The following is a 19,540-nucleotide window of genomic DNA, read 5'->3' on the forward strand; positions in this document are numbered from 1 at the left end:
TGAGCTAATTACAGTTCACGTCTTGTCTTATCCTGGAACTGGTTTTGGTAATATTCTATTTTATATGACAGCGCTAGCCATATGATTCATGAGTTTTTGTCAATCCCGTCCCATTATTATATCCGGTCGACTTGTACAAAGCAACTACTGAGCCTGCTGTAAGATCAAGATGGCCGCGGCCGCAATGAAACATGACAGATCGGATGTCATACTGTTTTCATGTTTTATTTTTTGGCTCTTATCTCGCCTGTGAGAGAGCGAATGAGAGAGACGAGAAAAAATATCTCCTAATATTTGTATATGATATCTTCCATTTTCATTGGTCCAAGGTAATCTTGGTAGCAGAGCTGCGGATAGTCAGCGAAATGTGTTATTATAGCACTAGCTCGTAAATGGTGAAATCAGGCGAAGAAATGTAGTGTATTTGTTTCTGAAAGCAATGGGTATTTAGTCTTTATCAGCGCTTTTGGAATGACTGAATAATTTTTAAAGTATTTTGAGGAGTTATTTTACTTTGCACCAATGATGTAACGATTTGATTGCAAAAACTATTACCATGGAGAATGGCAATTGTGCTTCACTGTAATTCTTTATGCAGTACTATAACAACAGATGAAGAACTATTGTAATTCTCTAATTATGTTTCGTACGGAACGCAAAATACATAACGTCGATAACTTGAGTCTGTGAAGCTGATTTAGGACGTTGAACTGCTTCGTATTTTGTTATCGCATCTCAACCCTTTGAAGCCGAACCTCAAAAAAAATATCTTTATTACAAAGATCAACTGGTTGATGCTGTTTACACTGAGACTCATACGTAACACACACACAAAACACAATGCACCGTTGGCTCGTATAATTCTTATGGGTTTAAAAAGTATAAAGTTATGATACTAAGGCAGAAAAAAATAATTTTAAAAATATTAGACGAAATGAAAAATGTATTTCAAAGGCAAACTAAAAAAACTGTTTTCCAGCAGATAAGACAAGGCTTCCTTCCCATAAAGCACCAAAATGCAAGCGAAATTATTTTTACCGAGATAACAAACATTCCTAGATTACTTACATATAATCGGTGATAAGTTCAAGAGAATGTTGTATACAGAAGCTAAAGGAGTGTCGGGGAGCGGAGACCTCTGCCAAAACAAACGATGAGAGTTTAATGGCTAGAGAAGGGTCCTGCTTGCCGTGGAATTTTTGTTTCGTCGCAGCATTGGGCGTGAACAAAAAATTGTATTTGATACCACTCTTATGGGGCAGGCTCGTTAACTGAGACTTGAGTCACATCTTGAATCGATTCAGCTTCAACCGGAATTGGAAATTGTGTATAAAAACTGGAACAAGAATTACTTCAGGAAACGTATTGGTTTAGCCATCGGCCTACTTACTCGAATATTTTATAAGCATGCAGCCTTTCGTTGCAGTGTTTATCACAAGAAAATTACTTCTTCAGTGGCAGGAAACTTCTTAGCCTAATTTATGTCGCTTAGATGTCTTGACTACATTCTTCTAACGTGTTCTGAAGATCAGAATTACCAATAACTTCAAGGAGGCCATTACAGAATAAATAAGAGTGACCTCAGACCAAGTCTGTGTGGGTTGTTTATTGCTGGTCAGTGCATCAAGAAAGGATGGTGACGGTGCGTAGCAATCCTCCTAATACGGTCAGAGCCGTGGGACAGTATGGCGACGTAGTTGGGAAACTAGCAACTTCACGATTTCATGTCAATAATGCCTCTTTCGGGACCTCTGTCGAACTGTCCGATCGGTGTTCATGGAAGGTAACATTTCGGCCTAGTGTCAGACAGAGTTCCAAAGTCTCAAAATTACATCGTGATAGAAACAAACAAAAGGAAAGGAATACAGATAAATGAAATTTGGTCCTGGTCATATGTCACGTGTTAAAAAATGTACCACAAAAGTAGTTCTCCGCTGGATTCAGTCCAAAACACTTTGATCTTCTCAGACACCATCAATTGGTGTCATTCCCTTAACATGAGGCACCAGGCAGAATACAGTACCTTATTACTTGTCTGACATAGTCAAATTCGCGTTTTGACACAGTCTCACATAGACTGTAAGAAAGGATATCAAATACCGACAGAGAAATAATGTTACAAGCATGTAGGTGAAGTTTGGATATGCAGACGACATACATACGTAAAGACGTATAGGACTATAATAGGCTATTGAAAATTATGAATGGGTCTCAGACTGCCATTTCATCTAGAGTGACTGGATACATAAAACCAAGTGAAGATGCTTGAATTCTTTTAAACACTTTTGTGAAAGCGGTATATGAGAGATGCATTGTAGGTAGGGTATATTGACCGTGGTGAGAGCACAGCAAACACGATGTTGAAGAGATGCTGGTAATTATGAATATGTATATGCTGTGATCAGTCATGAGTTTGTAGAGTCTTCCTTGTTACTTCGGAACACATCGCCATATTGTCTTGGAGACCTCGTTACGCTCAGCGTGTAATCAAGAATCCGAAGGATTTCCTATACTTGGAACAGAGTGAATTTTACTGCTTGCAGCCGTCTTCCTAGCAGTCTCTCTTGTTGCTGGCCGGAAGATACGTAGCAAGTGACCCTGAAAACTGTTCAGAATTTAGTATTCACTTTAAAAAGTATAAAATAAGAAAAGAATGTTCGGTTTTAATAATCAACGGAATCAATAAAGGCTCTTTATTGTATAACTTTGTTCTTGTCGATGTTGGTCTTCTGGGTTGTGATGGCGTGCGGACTCGTAAGTAGATACTACAGTTTCGGAGGAACATACTGCTTCCATCTTTAGGACTGGAGCGTGTATATTTCTCGGAAACATTTGTATCTACTCATGAGTCCACACGGCATCACAACCCAGAGGAACAACATAGACATCATCTTGTCGTGAGAATCTCCAATGTTTCAGAGGAACACATCATTTTCATATTCGGATTTGAACGTTGGTAACCGTAAGAATACACGATGTAACAACCGAGAATATAAAAATCCACATTTTTAAATGGTCTTTCACGAAAATTATGACTATGAACTGGTTTTATGTAGGGTCTGTTGTATACTGTGAACTTTGCTGCAATATATAAATATTAACGCTAATGAGGTGAAACAGTATAACCGACAATGAATTTGGAAATTGAGTACTGTAAACTAAAGGACGTCTTTTCCATTCCTTATTTCATATTGGCCCATGGACCCCACTGAACCCGAGTTTAGTAGTCAAAGTGAGAAACGAGAATTTTCATTAATAGAGGAGATTGAAGATTTCTATCTTCTGGGTTGTTGCGCCGTGTAGTCTGGTCGATGTTAACCAACGTTTCAGAGGTCATACTGCCTCCGTCATCATGGCTTCTGAAACGTTGGTAAATATCTACCAGACTACACAGCGCAACAACCCAGAAGACAGAAATCTCCAATCTCCCCGCTGTGAAAACCTCAAATCTTACATAGAGGAGATTGACTTTTATTCCTTTTTATGATGAGCTGTGAATGGAGGGAACTTGAAACGTATATTCAGAGAGGTGGATAATGATTGCTTTAAAACGGAGGCGGGGTGCTGTACGATGAACGGCCAACAACGACAATTGCAATGAAACTTCTGGAGAGGAAGAAAATAAACCGCATTCAACCTGCTGTTGAAACCTAACGTAATAAAAATGCAAACCACCACCACAGCCACCAATGAACCCAGCACGACTGGATGGACCGGTTATAGCGTACAGAGGATGTCCAAACCTTACCATTACACTGATCAGTGTTTTAAAGCTGCTCGACCTGAAAGTTCGTTCACGAGTGCCAAGGACTGGTCTTTACACTGAACCTCGTGAATCCAATCCACACACTCCTGCCTTACTTCGATACGATCAGTCCTGATATTATTCTCCAATGTACGCCTGGGCCTCCGAAGTGGTCTCGTTCGTTCACATTTTCAGACCAGGAAATGTTTACTTAGGGGTGACCAGGGCAGAACGGGGCCGAACAGGGTATCGGCTTTATTTCGTCTGCAATGCGTTGCGATCTATCGAGACCGGGTGAAATACCAATAGCATACAGCACAGGGTTATGTCATGTGAGTCAGCGCCATTTTATGGTTACAGTTTCTGAATAATCAATCAACCTGAATTTTGCTCCTATATTTTACAAATTTTTCTCAACTTCCAGTGAAGGTAAGACCTATTCATTATTCATATCCACTTTGCTGAATGATGCATGTTACAAGGTGTTTTCTTGAAAGTCTGAAACACAATATTTTTATTTATTTTCATTATATTTTTCGTAGGACAATTCTAAATTGAAATCATATACTCGGGGCAGAATGGGGTACTTAGAGAAGAGGATCAAATACAAGTGTCTATAATGTGGCGATGTCTATTCGCAGTCTATTGAAGGGTAGATCCGGTATTCGTCTTGCTTGAAATGGGCCTATAACTCATGTGCAGGTGTTGATAGTCACGATGATGAAGAGGTGCACATGTGTGCCGTCTGCGTTAGGCCTAAGTAGATTTAAAACGTGTAAATTTTCGACATTTTACTACAAGAAAACCGTCACCTTCGTTGTCAATGTTGGTATTCTGGGCTGTAATGCCGTGCAGACTTGTAGGTTTGTTTCTGTTGTTGGCTAAGTTGTTACCAGGATTCGCAGGTTGTGTGTAATCGGCAATTTTGTGAGGTTTCGTGACCAGCATTTGCAGTTTCGCTGTTATAATTTTATGTGAACATAAATGCACTTCTAGGAAGTGGTTTTTCTATAATAAAGAAGACACGTGTATGAAAAGCAGCTAATATAATTTGTCATTTTCACTTCCGTCGTGTAACTTGTGTGTAGAGTATCGTTTCGCAGGTATAGGATGACGTCATGATCTGGGAAGCACTCTTCGCCATTTAAGGCATTTATCTGTGCGGGCCACAGGGTCCATTGCTTGTTGATTTGATGACCGGTAACACAGAAGGCAGATAAAAGGTAAACAGCTCTCGCTATGAAAAGAACAATTTCATGAAGACGTATGGGGAAGTCGAGCTATAGTTTCACATTCATACAGTAGCACTAGATGGAAGTGAGCGGTCAGCCTCACACTCCGGCCGTTTTACCCCGGAGGAAAACGCTGTGTCCATTTCGCCATTCGTACTTCGTATTAAAGTGCGTCCAGACTATTCGTGTTCGGGCTTAGTCTCGCGTCACTCCTTAGATGTGGACGGTTTCACGAGCCCGAGCCGAAGGATAGCGCGCTACCAACTGGAGCCACGTTCTCGAGGGGTTCGCTGTTGCATCGGTGGTCAGTCGACAATTTCCCCCTTCTGTAGAACCCGACGGTTCGTCGCCGTGATCACAGGAACGCTCCAGCTATACCTAACCAGAACTATATAAATCCAACCTCGTTAGAGTTACAGATGAATAATTACAGAAGACGGCCACTTAAAATGGAAGTATATTAACCCGGCAGTTTTAGAACAAACATGTAATTGAAGATTTTGTGTTGGAAAGTATTTTGTATAACCCTTTGTTAAGAATTACCCTAGATTTGTTTCTTTCCTTTTTCACCCGGCAACGCACAGTCCAAGTCGTCCAGGCCTTCTCGGGGTAAACTTTGTCCAATGGCTGGCCCAGCAGTGGGGGAGAAAAGCTAACTAGCAAACAGAAATGGCGACAGACATCTAATCTATTACTCCCCAGCGGAAGACTTACAAGACAGCCGGAATGAGTACCGAACCCATCCTAGGGACACAGCCACGGAAACCATAATAAGCCATGTCGGTTGCTCTCGAGTTTGAGAACATGAGAACACAAGAATCTTGCAGCATTAGCTGTAAACCTCTTCAGTAACTGACTAAAGAACTAACCCCATTGTCCAAGGCCATTCTTAGCTGATCAAAAATTCCCTTTTTGATGGAACCTTAAGGTTGATTACTGGACCGTATCGTCAACCAGAAGATTCCAGTTTAAACTTTTATCCCATATTTCTCAAAGGTCTGTTATAATATAATTCTCCCATTTGCGTGTAGTACCAAGTGATCTCTTCCATTCACCTATTCGGACGAAAATGTTGTGTACATTTTTAATCTTATTACGTGCTACATTATCGTCCGTCGAATCCTTCATGATTTAATCACTTTAATATTTGGCAAAAGGTACAAATTATGAAGCTCATTAACAAGGAATTTCCTCTCTCCTGTTACTTCCTCTCTTATGTTCAAATATTCTCAGCACCTTCCTCTTCTTCGTTTTATACATGAAGCAGAGTCCTTGAGAATCAATCAGCTAATCAAGAAATACACCGGCTTTTATGGAAGCCGAAGTTTCATTACCATGTTCACCGGTTTTTAGCCAATCTGCCAAGTCTGAAACCTTGTATAACATTTCATAACATCCTGGTTTTTAAAGTGGGGAATTGTTATCCTCCTGTCTAACCCTCCAACCCCTAGGGCGGAGAGGCACCCCTTGCCGGTACCCTCAGCATCGTTATTCACAAACATAACCCACAGCCTTTGTCCGGAAACGAAACCGCAAGAAACTTTATGTTTATTGTTAACAGAGTTCACAGACCACGTCCAGGAGATAGGTAGGTTTACCTATTAAAAGTAAAACATACGCGGTTGAGTAGGAATTAAACTCACATTATCGATAATTGGTAACGCATCATTTGTTTAACTTTCTAAACTTATTTCCGGCAACTGTGCTCATTAATATTCTCGTTGTATCTTGATGATAATCCTGTAAAGTGGCTTTTAGGAACCTATACAGCACTTTATGAAGTTGTTTCAATATACAAATTAATCTTCTGTACGTTAATTTTTTTAAATGGATCGATCTTCGTTAAATTTCTATATGTAGGTTCTCAATTTGCTTCAGCATGGCATGACGTTCGAGGTTCGACATCGAATCGACATCTCAAAGGAGGGCTGGATGGGTATCGCTAGGTAAGGCCAAGAATTTTTAATTTTGAGTAGAATTTTCTTTTCTGAATTAGATGAGCGAAAATATACTGATATACTAATACTTTAATAATCGAAAGAAATTAAGTGGGTCACAAACTTGATTTTGAAATAAACATTAGGGAGGCATTGGTACGTGTAGCAGGAAGGAAAACAAGCACGTCTTTTAAGAAATCTTTCCAAGTGTTCGTTAACCGTTGTTGTAAAGAACTTCAGCATTCAGTTTTGCACAGTGTACTGACTTCTAAGGTCAAAACACGCAAAGTTGTGAAAAGTAACAATGTGGACATTTATCAAAATATTAAGTTTAGAAAAATATTTCCTGATTTCCAACTGTGTGCCTTGAGCTGTGTGTGCGTGCCTTCATTCGTCCCACTGTCAAAAAATTACATCAAACCAGCTGTAAAGACCTATCACTTATCTATAGATTTGTATAGTGTCCTCTAAATTGTCAGTAAATATGAAGAAGATATTAACTTTTCAAGAATTTCTCCGTGTAAACAACTAGAATGGAACCCTGAATTGTTCCATACACCTGCAAAACTAGCGGAACATTACAAGTTTCGATGGTCTAAAAATTACATTAAAGTAATTGTAAAAATTTAACAATTAACATTTTGTTGGCACCTCTTTTATCGATAAATATAACGAAAATAATGTCAATAAATTAATTCATATTATATATGCAAGATTTGCGCTGTCTCCTGCGGTTATGCACATCTGCCGTGCACACATTGCCCTCGAGGCAGCACTTCGTCAGTTCCTACGCAAAGACAAGTCAAGCTGGAAGGAATCACACGCAGTGTTAGACGATCCAGTCGCTTCGTTGCTAGTGCTCCAATGTTTCGCCTCTCCTCTCTTCACTTGTTTCCTGGTTAGATCTTCTCGCTCTAAATCCATCTATCTATCTCTGACGAATGGAAGTTCGGACGACATCTTTACCTGACAGTATTAGAGATTTCTAACATAAATCTAATGCTGCCCGGTAAGATGTTAACAGAAACTCCCGAAAATAATTTGTTTTTGTTCTCGTATCAAGATGATTCACAGGTTCTGTTCTTATCGAAGTCTTCTTATTTATGGTAGAATCTCATTATCCTTTGCTGTTTGGACTCGGTCTGTTCATCACATTCATGATCACACCTTGGTTTAAATATATGAATCACATTAAAGTCAGACATGTCAGTATATAAAATAAGGTTAGTGAATAACACATTGGAAGATGAGACGTCTCGAAATGTAAAAGTCATGAGTTGAATACTAGGGGTTGTACAGAGGTGACTTCCATGCTTCGCCACTTTTACTTATTTTAAATACGTCTGTTCCCTTCAGGGTTTCCAACTTAATTTTTTATGCATTTTAGTCTTTCCCATGTCCCATGCCCAGCTCGAAGATATCTTCCAGCCTCCTTTCTTTTAGGTCGTAGCTTGATCAGGTCATAATGGAGGCAGCAAGGACCTCCAAAACTCTGGTACACGTCTACCAGACTACGCGGTGCTACAACCCACGAGACAGACACCATCGAACTTACCGCTGTAAAAACCTCAAATCCTATATCCTAAAACTGTGTTCCTTCCTTAATGTGAGAGACCAACTTTCATTCCCGTATAAAACAACAAAAACGCTATAATTTCGTATTAGGCTGTTATAATCTTTATGCTTTTAATTAGCAGCAAACACCCGAATTTAATCTCCTGTCGTCATTCCAAATTATCTTAACTTTGCCACATTTTCAAAGGATTTATTAGCTGTCTTTGTATTGCGATTTATCGCGCAGTCTGTCTCACGCCCCATAACTTTCATCAGAATTGTTAATTTACTATAACGTGAGTCAATAAAGCATTGCATGGCCTCAGTTAACTGATCCTTCTCTTAACTTGGAGATTCATGTAATAAAATTATTAACTGGTATTCTTTAAAACGATATGTATGAAACGATTGTATTACTAATAAAGTAACAACTCACTTACATTGGCAGTTAATCACACAACGATGCAAGAGAACAATAGTGACATTAAAGTTGAAAATGGTACTCCACAATCAGTTGTACTTCATATACCTGTCCTGTCAAGAAGGAAACATTTCTTCACGTAAATTTCACTAAATAAATAGTCTAACAGAGACGTTTTAAGAATAGACTTTTAGTACGTAGACACTAATACGCCTATACACGAAATAGTTTTGAAAGCAGTACCTAAGTCCTCCAGTTTTATAGTCGTAAATTTATTTTTTTCGTTGTTTGTGTAAACTGAAGATAACTGTCTTTTGGGATGTTGCACCGTGTAGTCAGTCTGGTAAATACTGGCCAACTCTTCAGAGCAGTTAACTGCCTCCATCACCAGGGCGATGAGAGAACGGAATTTTCAGTTTTTAAAACCTTCGGAAATGTGTTGGTTCTTTATTCAGTCGGTACGTATTAATACTCGCACTTTCAGCGGTGTGAGTGCTTGAGGCGATTGAAAAGTCCCTCTAATTTAGTACCAATACCAAATTCCCCATTCAAGTGAAAGTAATTATTATATCGATTAAACTTATGGACTTAAGAAAATTATCAATTTTTTAAGCATACTATAGATATACAGGAATGACAATTGTTAGTAACAATTTCGTTCATCATCTTCGATTTCAATTATATACAAAACAATTTACATAATCCATTTACCTTGTAGAAAACATTTATATTGTTATATTTAAACATTTTTGTCAGCATAGCAACACTAATAATGAATTCCGATTTGAGTCCATCCCTGAAACCTGCAAACCACATTCACATTTTAATAATTCCTATGTCAGTATCCAACGTTAATATGATCCTGCATTTCACGTTAACTGTATCTACTTTGGCGGTCCAGAATCATTCCCAAAAAGGAATTCCTATTACGTTTAATGGCTACTAAATATAATTAATGATACACAGTTCTTACACATAGAAATAAAATAGTTTTCACTCTTATGGTTTTACGACTTGAACTAAATGCATCATCTAAAGCCACAAAATCCAGTCAGTTCCATGCTAAGTTTTCACCACTCACCTCTCAGGCACTGCACTTGTTCATCATCACAACCAAACTGTGTCTGTGGCATAAATCGTAAGTCAACACACTGACTGAACACATCCACACAGTTTTTCTTGCACATGTTTAATGGTGGGAGACAGGGGTGGTAGAGTAGCTATATAGCTAGGAGGGCAAAGGCAAGTCTAGGGCCGAAGGGCAAAGTCAAACTTTACAACTGCTGATAGATAATCTATATTTTCCTTTTTTCTTCTCCCTACATTTCCATCTATTATATGCATGGACAACATGCTTTAGTGGTTCAGTCCTTTCTTTTATCTACTTCCATCGACAGGGATGTCCACAAAATCTGCAGTCGAGACGCTACAACTCCTTGAAGCCGAAGTATAAATGATATTAAACATTCAGTCCGTACCCCAAAGAAAACAACACTTCTCAGTTACAAAGACCAGTTACTTTTATGCCGTTTAAGGGAACAATATGTTGGGAATTATTCGACACTTACAGATATATTGTGTGGGCAAAATGCCAAAATGCAGAATTACTGATCTTAAAACAGGTGGTTACTACTGGGCTGTAAAAGTTTTAATTTCCCATCTCGTGTTCCCTCCCAAACTGACCCTCAGATATTTGACTCCTTCTCTGGTGCAGAACTGTTGGCCTGCTGCATTCAGAACAATGTACATAGAAGTGCAAGAGGCCGCCATTTTGAAACGGAATAGTCCAGGGTTGTAAATCTTGTGGTACTGGTATTGTACGGAATTTCCTTACAATCATCTATGTGTAGACATACTTGTTCTGCCTGAATATACTTCTAACCAATTTTTCATTGTAGTTTTCAAAACGGAAGGTAAAGGCTGGCGCACTATTTGAAAAGTCCCACCTTTACTTCAACGAGTCAGGTTTCTCTCATCAACTATCATTGTAATCAAAAACTACACACCACTGCCTGACGGTCAACTCACCATGGACGTGATGTTTTGCTGTCCTATGCCTTATTAAACTGCAGAGTCATCGAAGGTGCATAAATGAATTTTTTCTCTTTATAAATACGAGCATAATTCATGTCAAAACAGGACTTCCTGTACGTCGTCCCTGACTCAGCGATTTGCAGTAATTATTAAAACCTGTTATACATCGTCGGAGAAACAACTAAACTAGAACGAAATGCAGGCCATCTCAGATGCCTCAAAAACCCCACCAAACGTAAGAAAGTTAGCATTAGTGTGTCTGAACTCAATTCCGCATCAAATAAGAATCAATTCCTGTCGTCTGGCGAAAATGATGGAGTCTGACATCGATACAGTGAAGACATGATAATGTTTATCCAAACTCACCAGTGGACTATGTATGGGCCAAGTAATGAGTCATACGGTGACTGTAGTTGTTTTAGTAGGAAAATGCACACAGCGCATGTGATTACGAACGCAGCGGCGCCAGATAACGATCGTGTGACATTATCTGCATATAACAGCAAATGTAGGGTGAATAATGGTTAAATTAGTCATCGAATTATCTCTGATTTAAAAAAAAAACGAGTGAACTTTGTCGCCTACTTCTGGACCAACCCGATCTTTTGTAGAGATCCTCAGAACCCAGTAACCACCATCTGCTTTAATGATCAGTAACTCTGAATTTTGTATTTGTCTTTCGCACACAATTCTTGGCGTAAGTAGGAGTTATTTCGTGGCTGCATCTCACAGCAGTGACTACATAGACGTTTACTTCTGTCAGACTACACGGTGCTACAATTCAGAAAACAGCCATCTTAGGGATTATTTCCTTAGCGCCTTGTGTTTCTTTGCGGTATGGACTGAATTCTTAAATATTACTTAGACAAGCTTCAGCTTCAAAGGGCTAATGAATACGCAATTTTCCTTTGAGTTGCGTTCATTAATTTTAAGTTTATTTTACAACACTGATATATTTGAAGCACTGAGAAAGCTTGGACCAATTACTGACAGCCCCTATTTATAGCATAACATGACACAGTTTCGATATAAAGAAGTGAGAAATATCCCTCGCCTACGAACAAATGTGGGACCCGCATCTTATGACTAGATTAGTCGACGTCCGATTTTCATATATTGTCGTCACGTATGAACAAGATGAGCGTGGATGTGTGGCGGAAAAGCTGTGGATGTACCAGTTTCGAACCTTATTCGGATTACCGGCTACCAAAATTAATATTTCTTCATTGCACGCACAGTATGGAGGGAACACCGACGCGCAGAAGATTGCTTGATGGGTGACTATATGTCCCGTTGCATAAACCAAGCTGCATTGTGCCTAGACACAATCAGTACTGTGAAATGCAGACAATAATATTTTCAGAGCCGAAATTGTCACGATGTATTTGGTATCCCCGTTGTTGATACAACTGGCGTGTATTCAGGGTTTTGATCTATGATCTTTGTACAGATGAAAGACTGAAATCTTTCTGATTTAATTTGCGATATGCAGTCTCAGTTACTATAGGCATGACAAACTATAACATATAATAAATACAACATTCTTCTCGCATTTCTGAACGAGGTGTGCTTGCTGTTTCTGTATTCTTGCTATCAACATAACTAATACCTCAGGAAGTCCTTCTGCAAAGTGGAATTAGTTAAAGCATTCAAAACAGGTTCTTATTCTCGTTATAAGGGTACTTCCGTTTCCATGTAGGGTTCGTGTCAGAACACGAAGTGACCTTATACTTATTCAGTAATTTTGTTAGTCATTGAAAACAATAAAGGTGGACAATTTCATGAATCTGTAACGCTGGAAACAAGAGGAAACGAAAGCATTGTTCACAGAACAATCACACTTGACATAGGCCTATATTGTATGACGATGTGTCCGTTTTTGTACGACTTAAGCAGGGTCAGATGACCCCTAACCTAAGACGGGCGAGTACAGAACAAATGTGGTAGAACGACGAGGCACAACGACATGAATACTTACACGGAGCGCGGAAGTTTCTACAGTTCATCGAACAACGCGGCCAAATGGCTACCATTCCCACTTCATAATCGGTAGATCCCGGGTTCATAGGGCGTATATGCATTAGGAGATTAGAAATTCCGATATGTATTTGCTTGGTTTTCCTTATTCATTCCACGTAAATACCCTGGTAATGTCTTGGAATATGCCTCGAGTGACTGCTTTTAACTAATCTTTCACAATAACCCCTGAGCTAAGAAAGCGTCATTAAATTTACAGTTGCATTCTACATCGTAGCATTAGAAACGTTTACATGTGGTGAACTCCATGAAACGAATTGGGCCATAGTATCCGACGTCCCCACCGGGGTTTGAACTACAACCATAGTCAGTCAGGCCAACGATTTCAGATTCTCCCTCACATTTGCGTACACAATGGACAACTGAACTATGGAACGTCCGATGAGACGATGTCGAACACTGTGTGGACGGAGTGTGCGAACAGGTCGATAGGTGTTCGGTGGTGTGTACGCGTCTGAAGGCAAGCGTTCCCGTTTCGCTCTCCTCCTAAGCAGCCCGCAGTCACTCATTTTGACGGTTGTTTCGGATCGTAAGATGTAAGCTGTTGGTGCCCATAAATTGGAATTTCTACTGTAAGTCATTTCATGTCATTTTCGGCAAAAAAAACCCAAAGTACATTGATCTGTAACTAGCTTCACGGAGTGCAGACCTCCAGAAGAACGCCAGACATACGAACCAAGTACTTCCGAAAATTGGTCTCGAGAGTTTCTTCACGCCACTCTGCTTAATTCTGTCTCGCAAAATCCTAAAGAATGAGTCCAGGCAGTAAAATTCTGTGTAACAAGTGACCCCGCATCGCCATACAAAAACCACGAGGACCTAGCTTTGTTCGTGCAGAAATACAGAGTCTCATAGTTGACGGTTTTGTGTTCCTCTGTGTGTAAGGGGTGGCAGTCGCTTATCAAGTGCTTCTGACTTTCCCGGCGGGAGTTGAGGTCGGTGACCTGCCATCTTAAGAGGCGGGAAGACCTCCGCTTTCGAGGGCGTGTTCTAAAAGTAGCTCCACCTTCTCCTACTGCCGGCGCCTGTTCTGCAACCACCGAGCCCCTTGATTCATTGCACAGAATCACGCATACTCCATCTCTCGTTGGTGACACATGAACACGCATTCATTGTCGCTGTGTCTCGTCAGTTCACTCTTCCTCGTGTCATTTTATTTTCCCCTTTTCACACGCTAATATGTTGAGAATGTCTGCATGTGGGCAAGAAGGATAAAAAAGTATGCCCGTCATGTGAGCCGATGTGAAAATGTGACGCAATTATGCCTTCGATAGCACTGGCATCAACCAACCTACACGATTCTGAAAAATGAGCTGTTAATATGTTGTTTCTTTCTCAGCGGGTAGTACGAGGCTGGAGCGTCAGATTGAGATTAATCTGGACCCTGTTGACATTTGGGGGGGGGGGATGAGATTACATGTCTGTCGAACTGTGGCCATTGTTCGACCTCTAGATGATACATGAATGACGGGCGAAAACCGAAGGACTCGTGGAAAACTGTCTATCACAAATCCCAACTCTTCTCATTTGTGACGCCGTATTCCTAAAGGCCACACGGTATCATAACCCAGAAGTTCGTAATCGGCATTGTTAGCGCCCTTGAAACCTCAAATCTCGTATAGGCTTTTTACCAGTTGCTTAATCATTATTAGCCGGTTACGGGGGCCTCGCCATCTGGGGCGCGGGCCTTGATTGCCGCGCAAGGCACGGTCGTTCTGTGTTGTGTTGTCCTGTAGAGGTAGGGGCCCCGTCGTCGTCTAAATAGCTTAAGAAACCTCCCATATGTGAGACGGCGGCCAAGGTCCTTCAAGGACTCTAGAGCCACGTAGTAAGGAGGGAAGCTAATTTTTAACGTAACTGAAAACTACGAAGCCCATTCCTGCAACAGACCTGTCTGATTCCCCACCTGCGTGGACGTAACGTTACGAAAACCGAGACAAAGTTTTATTTGAGGAGGAAGTAAGTGTATGGTTTAGGGCTAAGAAGGAATATCTGGAGCTACAGATTGAATACTGTTTAGACCTATTGAGTTTAGAGTTCATATAAAAGGTAAGTTATATTGAAAGAGATCAAATAAAAGTTAGATTAAGAAAATATTGAATCCGTCACAGCACGAACGCGACAGTTCTGACTACCGATCCATAGTTTCCTAACTTATTGCACACAGTGTACTAATCGCACCCCTCCAAGAATTAAAACGCCGTTTACCCGCCATTTTATTACAGTTTTCTACTATGTTACCCACATGTTCACCACTCCTCCTCCTTAGCGCTTCACAAAACACGCGAAGGGAAGATAAGTCGATAAAAAAATGTACCACTCTGTGCGTTCGTTCAACGCAAGTCACGTCCCAGTCTATGATGATCTTGACTGTAAGCAGATGGAGTGGAATTCTAGCGTCTGTTAGAATAGAGAATCAAAACAGATCGAAAACTTAACGACCGTTTCAGTTGTCCTTCCTACACTGAAATACCACAAACGTAATAAAAACCCCGTTCTTCATACTGTTTTCAGATCTTAGGGAACGATACAAAACGTTAATGCAGAGAGGATAGCATTCATGCTCTATATCTTGAGGTCTCGTATTTAAATATCGACTCGGAAACCGGCGATCCTGGCTGAAGTCTTTTGTTGTTCTCTCAGTCCCTCCGGGAAAATTCCTAGCATGACGGATATATGAATCTGTATGTTGAGTCTACGTCTCGCATAAAACAGAAATTCAACTTCTAACAAACACATCCATCCTCCTTTCTTACTAGTCACTGTGAGTGGAACAACATGTCTTATTTTCGGTTTATTTTCCGACGCTATCAGTAGCTCAGCGTCGGATGATAAGCTGGTCTATAAATAATGAACTGGAAAGGATGTGGAAGGAAGCGGTCATGGTCTGATTTAAGGCACCAACTATCGCGGCACTTTCCTGGAGGGAATGAGGAAAACTACGAACAACCTTAGGATAGACGGTCTCGGGGTCGAGACTTGAACCCGGGGCTTCTCAAATAAGAAGCAGGAATGCTAACCACTCGGCCGCGACGTTCTGCAGTCAATATATTTGTACGGTCGTTGCTGATGAGACGTCTTAGTCCACCAAGCGGCGTCCTGACGATAACAACCGACCATCTGACATTGACAGAAATTTGTCTATCTGAACTTTCTAATAGTGAAACAGTATTTATCTTATCAGTATGGATCGAAAACAATTTGTCTTGTTTCTGGTTTTAACATTCGTGTTGCCGCTGCCTGCTGTGAATAAGCGTTTCCTCTCTTTTGGACTGAAACAAGGCTATGCCTTAGCGACCTCCATAGCAACACGTCGTTGTTCTAACGACCATTAAAAGAGCATCCACCTTTAACAGTAAATTATTGTTAATGAGCGAAAATAAGTAATTCGCCAGTCTGGAACGTCGACGGTTATCTATGATCGGTGACTGTCGGTTAAGATTAAAAGAAGTGAATGTTCACAGAAGAGATGGATTATGCAAACAGGAATTCAAATGCAGTGCCGGTGCGTTCATTTAACTCGTGTTAGCCCGGCCAACACGGCTAACACGAATGCTCCACCTCTGGATGTAACCATGACAAATACCTGGTTTGCAATCTTGAGTGGCAGCTTGTGTGTGTGAACGCGATGCGTACTCACCTGTCTCCTCCTCACTGTCATTCAAGATGGAGCTTTTTCATCACCAGGTAGTTCTCAGCTTGTGGTACTCGAAGTTTCTTCATTCTATAAACAGAAAAACAAGAGAAATGTTACACGCTAACCCTTGACCATGACGATAACACCACTAAGTTGCTATCAGCCTCCATCTTATCCGTTGTGGGTGACAACCAATATGTAGCCGGCTCATTCCTTGTTGGAAGGAAGAAAGCAGTAAAAGTAAAGCGAGGGAGAAAAATACAGAAGGAAGACGATGACGAAATACAGAAGAAAAGGAATGGAGGAAAATGGAAGAGGGACAGAGAAGAAGGGAGGAAGAAAGAAGGGAAGGAATGAAGAAAAGTTTGTCGTTCAGTAACAGTGCAATGCAAGCAGCCTAAACTCCACGGAGCAGTCTCAGCCAGTCAATACATTCTCCGTCTTTTATGGAACCCGAAGGTTCATCACCGAATTAACCAAAGCCCGCCACCGGATCCTGTCCTGCACCAGATGAATCCATTGCACATTATCTAATATTATTTCGCTAAGAACCAGTTTTCTCATCTACACCTAGGGCTTGGAGTTTGAATGAGATATACAACAGTTTGTATTGCGTGACTGACACGAAAATCCTCGTCACCTAGAAAGTTGTGTTTTGTGGTCTGGTACAAACTGACCGACGTTTCAGAGAAGCTTACTACCTACATCACCAGGGCGATGAGCGAAGGATTTCGTATCTCGGACGTAACGTAGAATAATAGCCTTCTCGTAGAGGTTTAGCGTGCTGTTGTTGGGACTAGAATTTAATTTGTTCTGGCCTTTCTTTTGCAGAACGTTTTGTTAGGGACTGTGCGCTGTTTAGGGTCATGTTCAAGTCAATTATTAATTTGTGCTCAATACTGCAATCTATCAGCAGTTGGATGAAATGATATTATGGCTTCTGAATCAAGTAGACTAAATTAAATACGTAACCGAAATGCGTGTTGGGGTGCCCTGTGTCTTCCAAGTTCTTGATTATCGAATGAAGAAGTTTTCGAAAAGAATAATGTCGACATCTTCAGGGCTGAAGTTTCACATTAAAATATTATTATATGATTTAACATGATTTAGAGCCGTAGACATATGTATGAGAAAACGGCATGAACTTACAAAATGAAGTCCAATGTAATGTCCCTCTACTATACGGTTATTAATATTTTTTCAATAAATTATTATTTCCTTTTGGTCGCTTGTAACAGTAACGTATTACATACAAACGTAAATGTAACCATTTCTTATTTATAGGCCTTATTTAAACTGTCAACGTAATAAAAACTGTAAGCCAGTGGTTTATAGAGAAGTGATCTAACATGTGTGGAACGAAAGATACGCACTCCACTCCCACCCAGACTCCCCTCTACTTATCATCTTATACAGTACAGTCCGAACTAGCGTCTGTGAATCTTGTTCAGCTTCATCTGAGAAGACGAGCAAGAACTTATATTCTAGTTTATAGACCGGAAAGAGTCAAATTTTTAAGAAATAATAAATATATAAAATGTTTCGTCACGGTAGCAATGATTCGAGGAAAACACGAGCTTTGTAATTTTTACTTGTCACTTGACACTGTTAGGCTAATTAGGATGAGTCACTCATCGCCCTGATGATGGAGGCAGCAAGTACCTCTGAAACGTTGGCAAACTTCTACGAGACTACACGACTCAACAATTCAGAAGACAGACATCTTTAATAGCACGTGATTTAATAATAAGCCCCATATGTACAAAGCAAGACCGTGTCTCTCTCAACATGACACTGAATCTTGCCCAGATGGTCTTGCACTTCCCAGATCGATTAAATAAACTTAGGCTTCTGGTATGTGGAACGAAATGACATAATTTTTCATACTGAAACATTCCTCTGCATAATTCATAAAGTTAAGAAAAAAGATGTTCTGCTTCTCCCTACTCTAGGATATCAATTATATTAATAAAATATAGCGGCATAGTGTTCTCTAAAAATCCAAGTCGTTCCATCCAGCTCATATTCCTATCACGCGTCAAAACGTTTCTCCTGCAGAGACAGTTAAGACGTCGATAAATCAGACTCCTGTCCAGAACAAATAAAGTTAACAGGCATACACCACATGAAGTTCCCACAGCAGCTTGCATATCGGGAAGTCTGTGTTGACTGCTGATTTGTGTTGTACGTAATATGCGAGTAGGCACACTCACAGCTCAAGAAAAGGTATTCATAGATGCTTGGCGTATTCATAGTCTGTACAGTCTGCTGTCTCCAGTCTTTATACCCAACTGCTTTTGCTTCTGTACGCATGAACCAAGTTCGTTATAATTAAACACATTTTTATTCTCTGTTGAAATCTATGAAGCAAATTAATATTTGGCAGTGTGGGGCGCCACTCTGTATGAAGGTGTAATACAGGCCTACATATTACAACATTCATGTCCTTAGGTTTTCGCGGTTGGTGTTTGGTGTAAAACGTCGGATTTCTAGGATGAACCGAGTTGAGAAAGTTACATAAAGTTTCGGTAAACATTGTAGTTGCCATCTTCAGTGAGAATATTCCAGCTTTCAATATTCTACGCGTTTTATCCCCGTAAGCCCGAGCTTCACGTATCTCACTATTCTCGTTAAATTAAAAAGCAATTCAAACTATTCAGACTACCGTTGTTGGTAGTGTAATGTATTTATACTAATGGGAAATATCCGCGGGGGATAATCGCTTTCGTAACTTCATCCCTCCAGCCCTTTCTTCTTTTTCTGTATCCCTTACGTACCTTTGTCTCCGTCCCTATTTTCTCTGTATTCCTTCCCCAGGGTCTATATGTGTGTTATCCGTGTTTGACCACGCTCTCCGTAACGACGCTAGGTGACAATGTTCTATTTTAGAAATGATATTACCATTAGGCGATAATATGACGTTAACTAACGACTGTAATGGAT

General features: G+C 40.3%; 2 long non-coding RNA genes across 4 annotated transcripts in view; one reads left to right on the forward strand and one right to left on the reverse strand.

The window, feature by feature from the left end:
- The window catches only part of LOC147872447 (uncharacterized), a 52,936-nt gene that overhangs the window by 26,840 nt on the left and 6,556 nt on the right, over positions 1-19,540 (forward strand). Inside the window, exon 3 of one of the 3 annotated variants that reach the window (XR_015537305.1) lies at positions 6,856-6,940. The exons of the other annotated variants lie outside the window; for them this stretch is intronic. This is a non-coding gene — a long non-coding RNA (uncharacterized LOC147872447). Of the gene's footprint in view, positions 1-6,855; positions 6,941-19,540 lie in introns of those variants that run through there. 3 annotated transcript variants of the gene reach the window in all.
- LOC110828559 (uncharacterized) overlaps positions 16,199-19,540 on the reverse strand; it is a 33,244-nt gene continuing 29,902 nt past the window's right edge. Inside the window, exon 4 of the long non-coding RNA XR_002542713.2 lies at positions 16,199-16,684. This is a non-coding gene — a long non-coding RNA (uncharacterized LOC110828559). The remainder of the gene's footprint in view (positions 16,685-19,540) is intronic.

This window comes from Zootermopsis nevadensis, unplaced genomic scaffold (genome assembly GCF_977971745.1).
Source record: "Zootermopsis nevadensis isolate Lab colony 2312 unplaced genomic scaffold, Znev_1.0 Znev_ptg000027l, whole genome shotgun sequence".
In the NCBI taxonomy this organism is placed as follows: Eukaryota; Metazoa; Arthropoda; class Insecta; order Blattodea; family Termopsidae; genus Zootermopsis; species Zootermopsis nevadensis.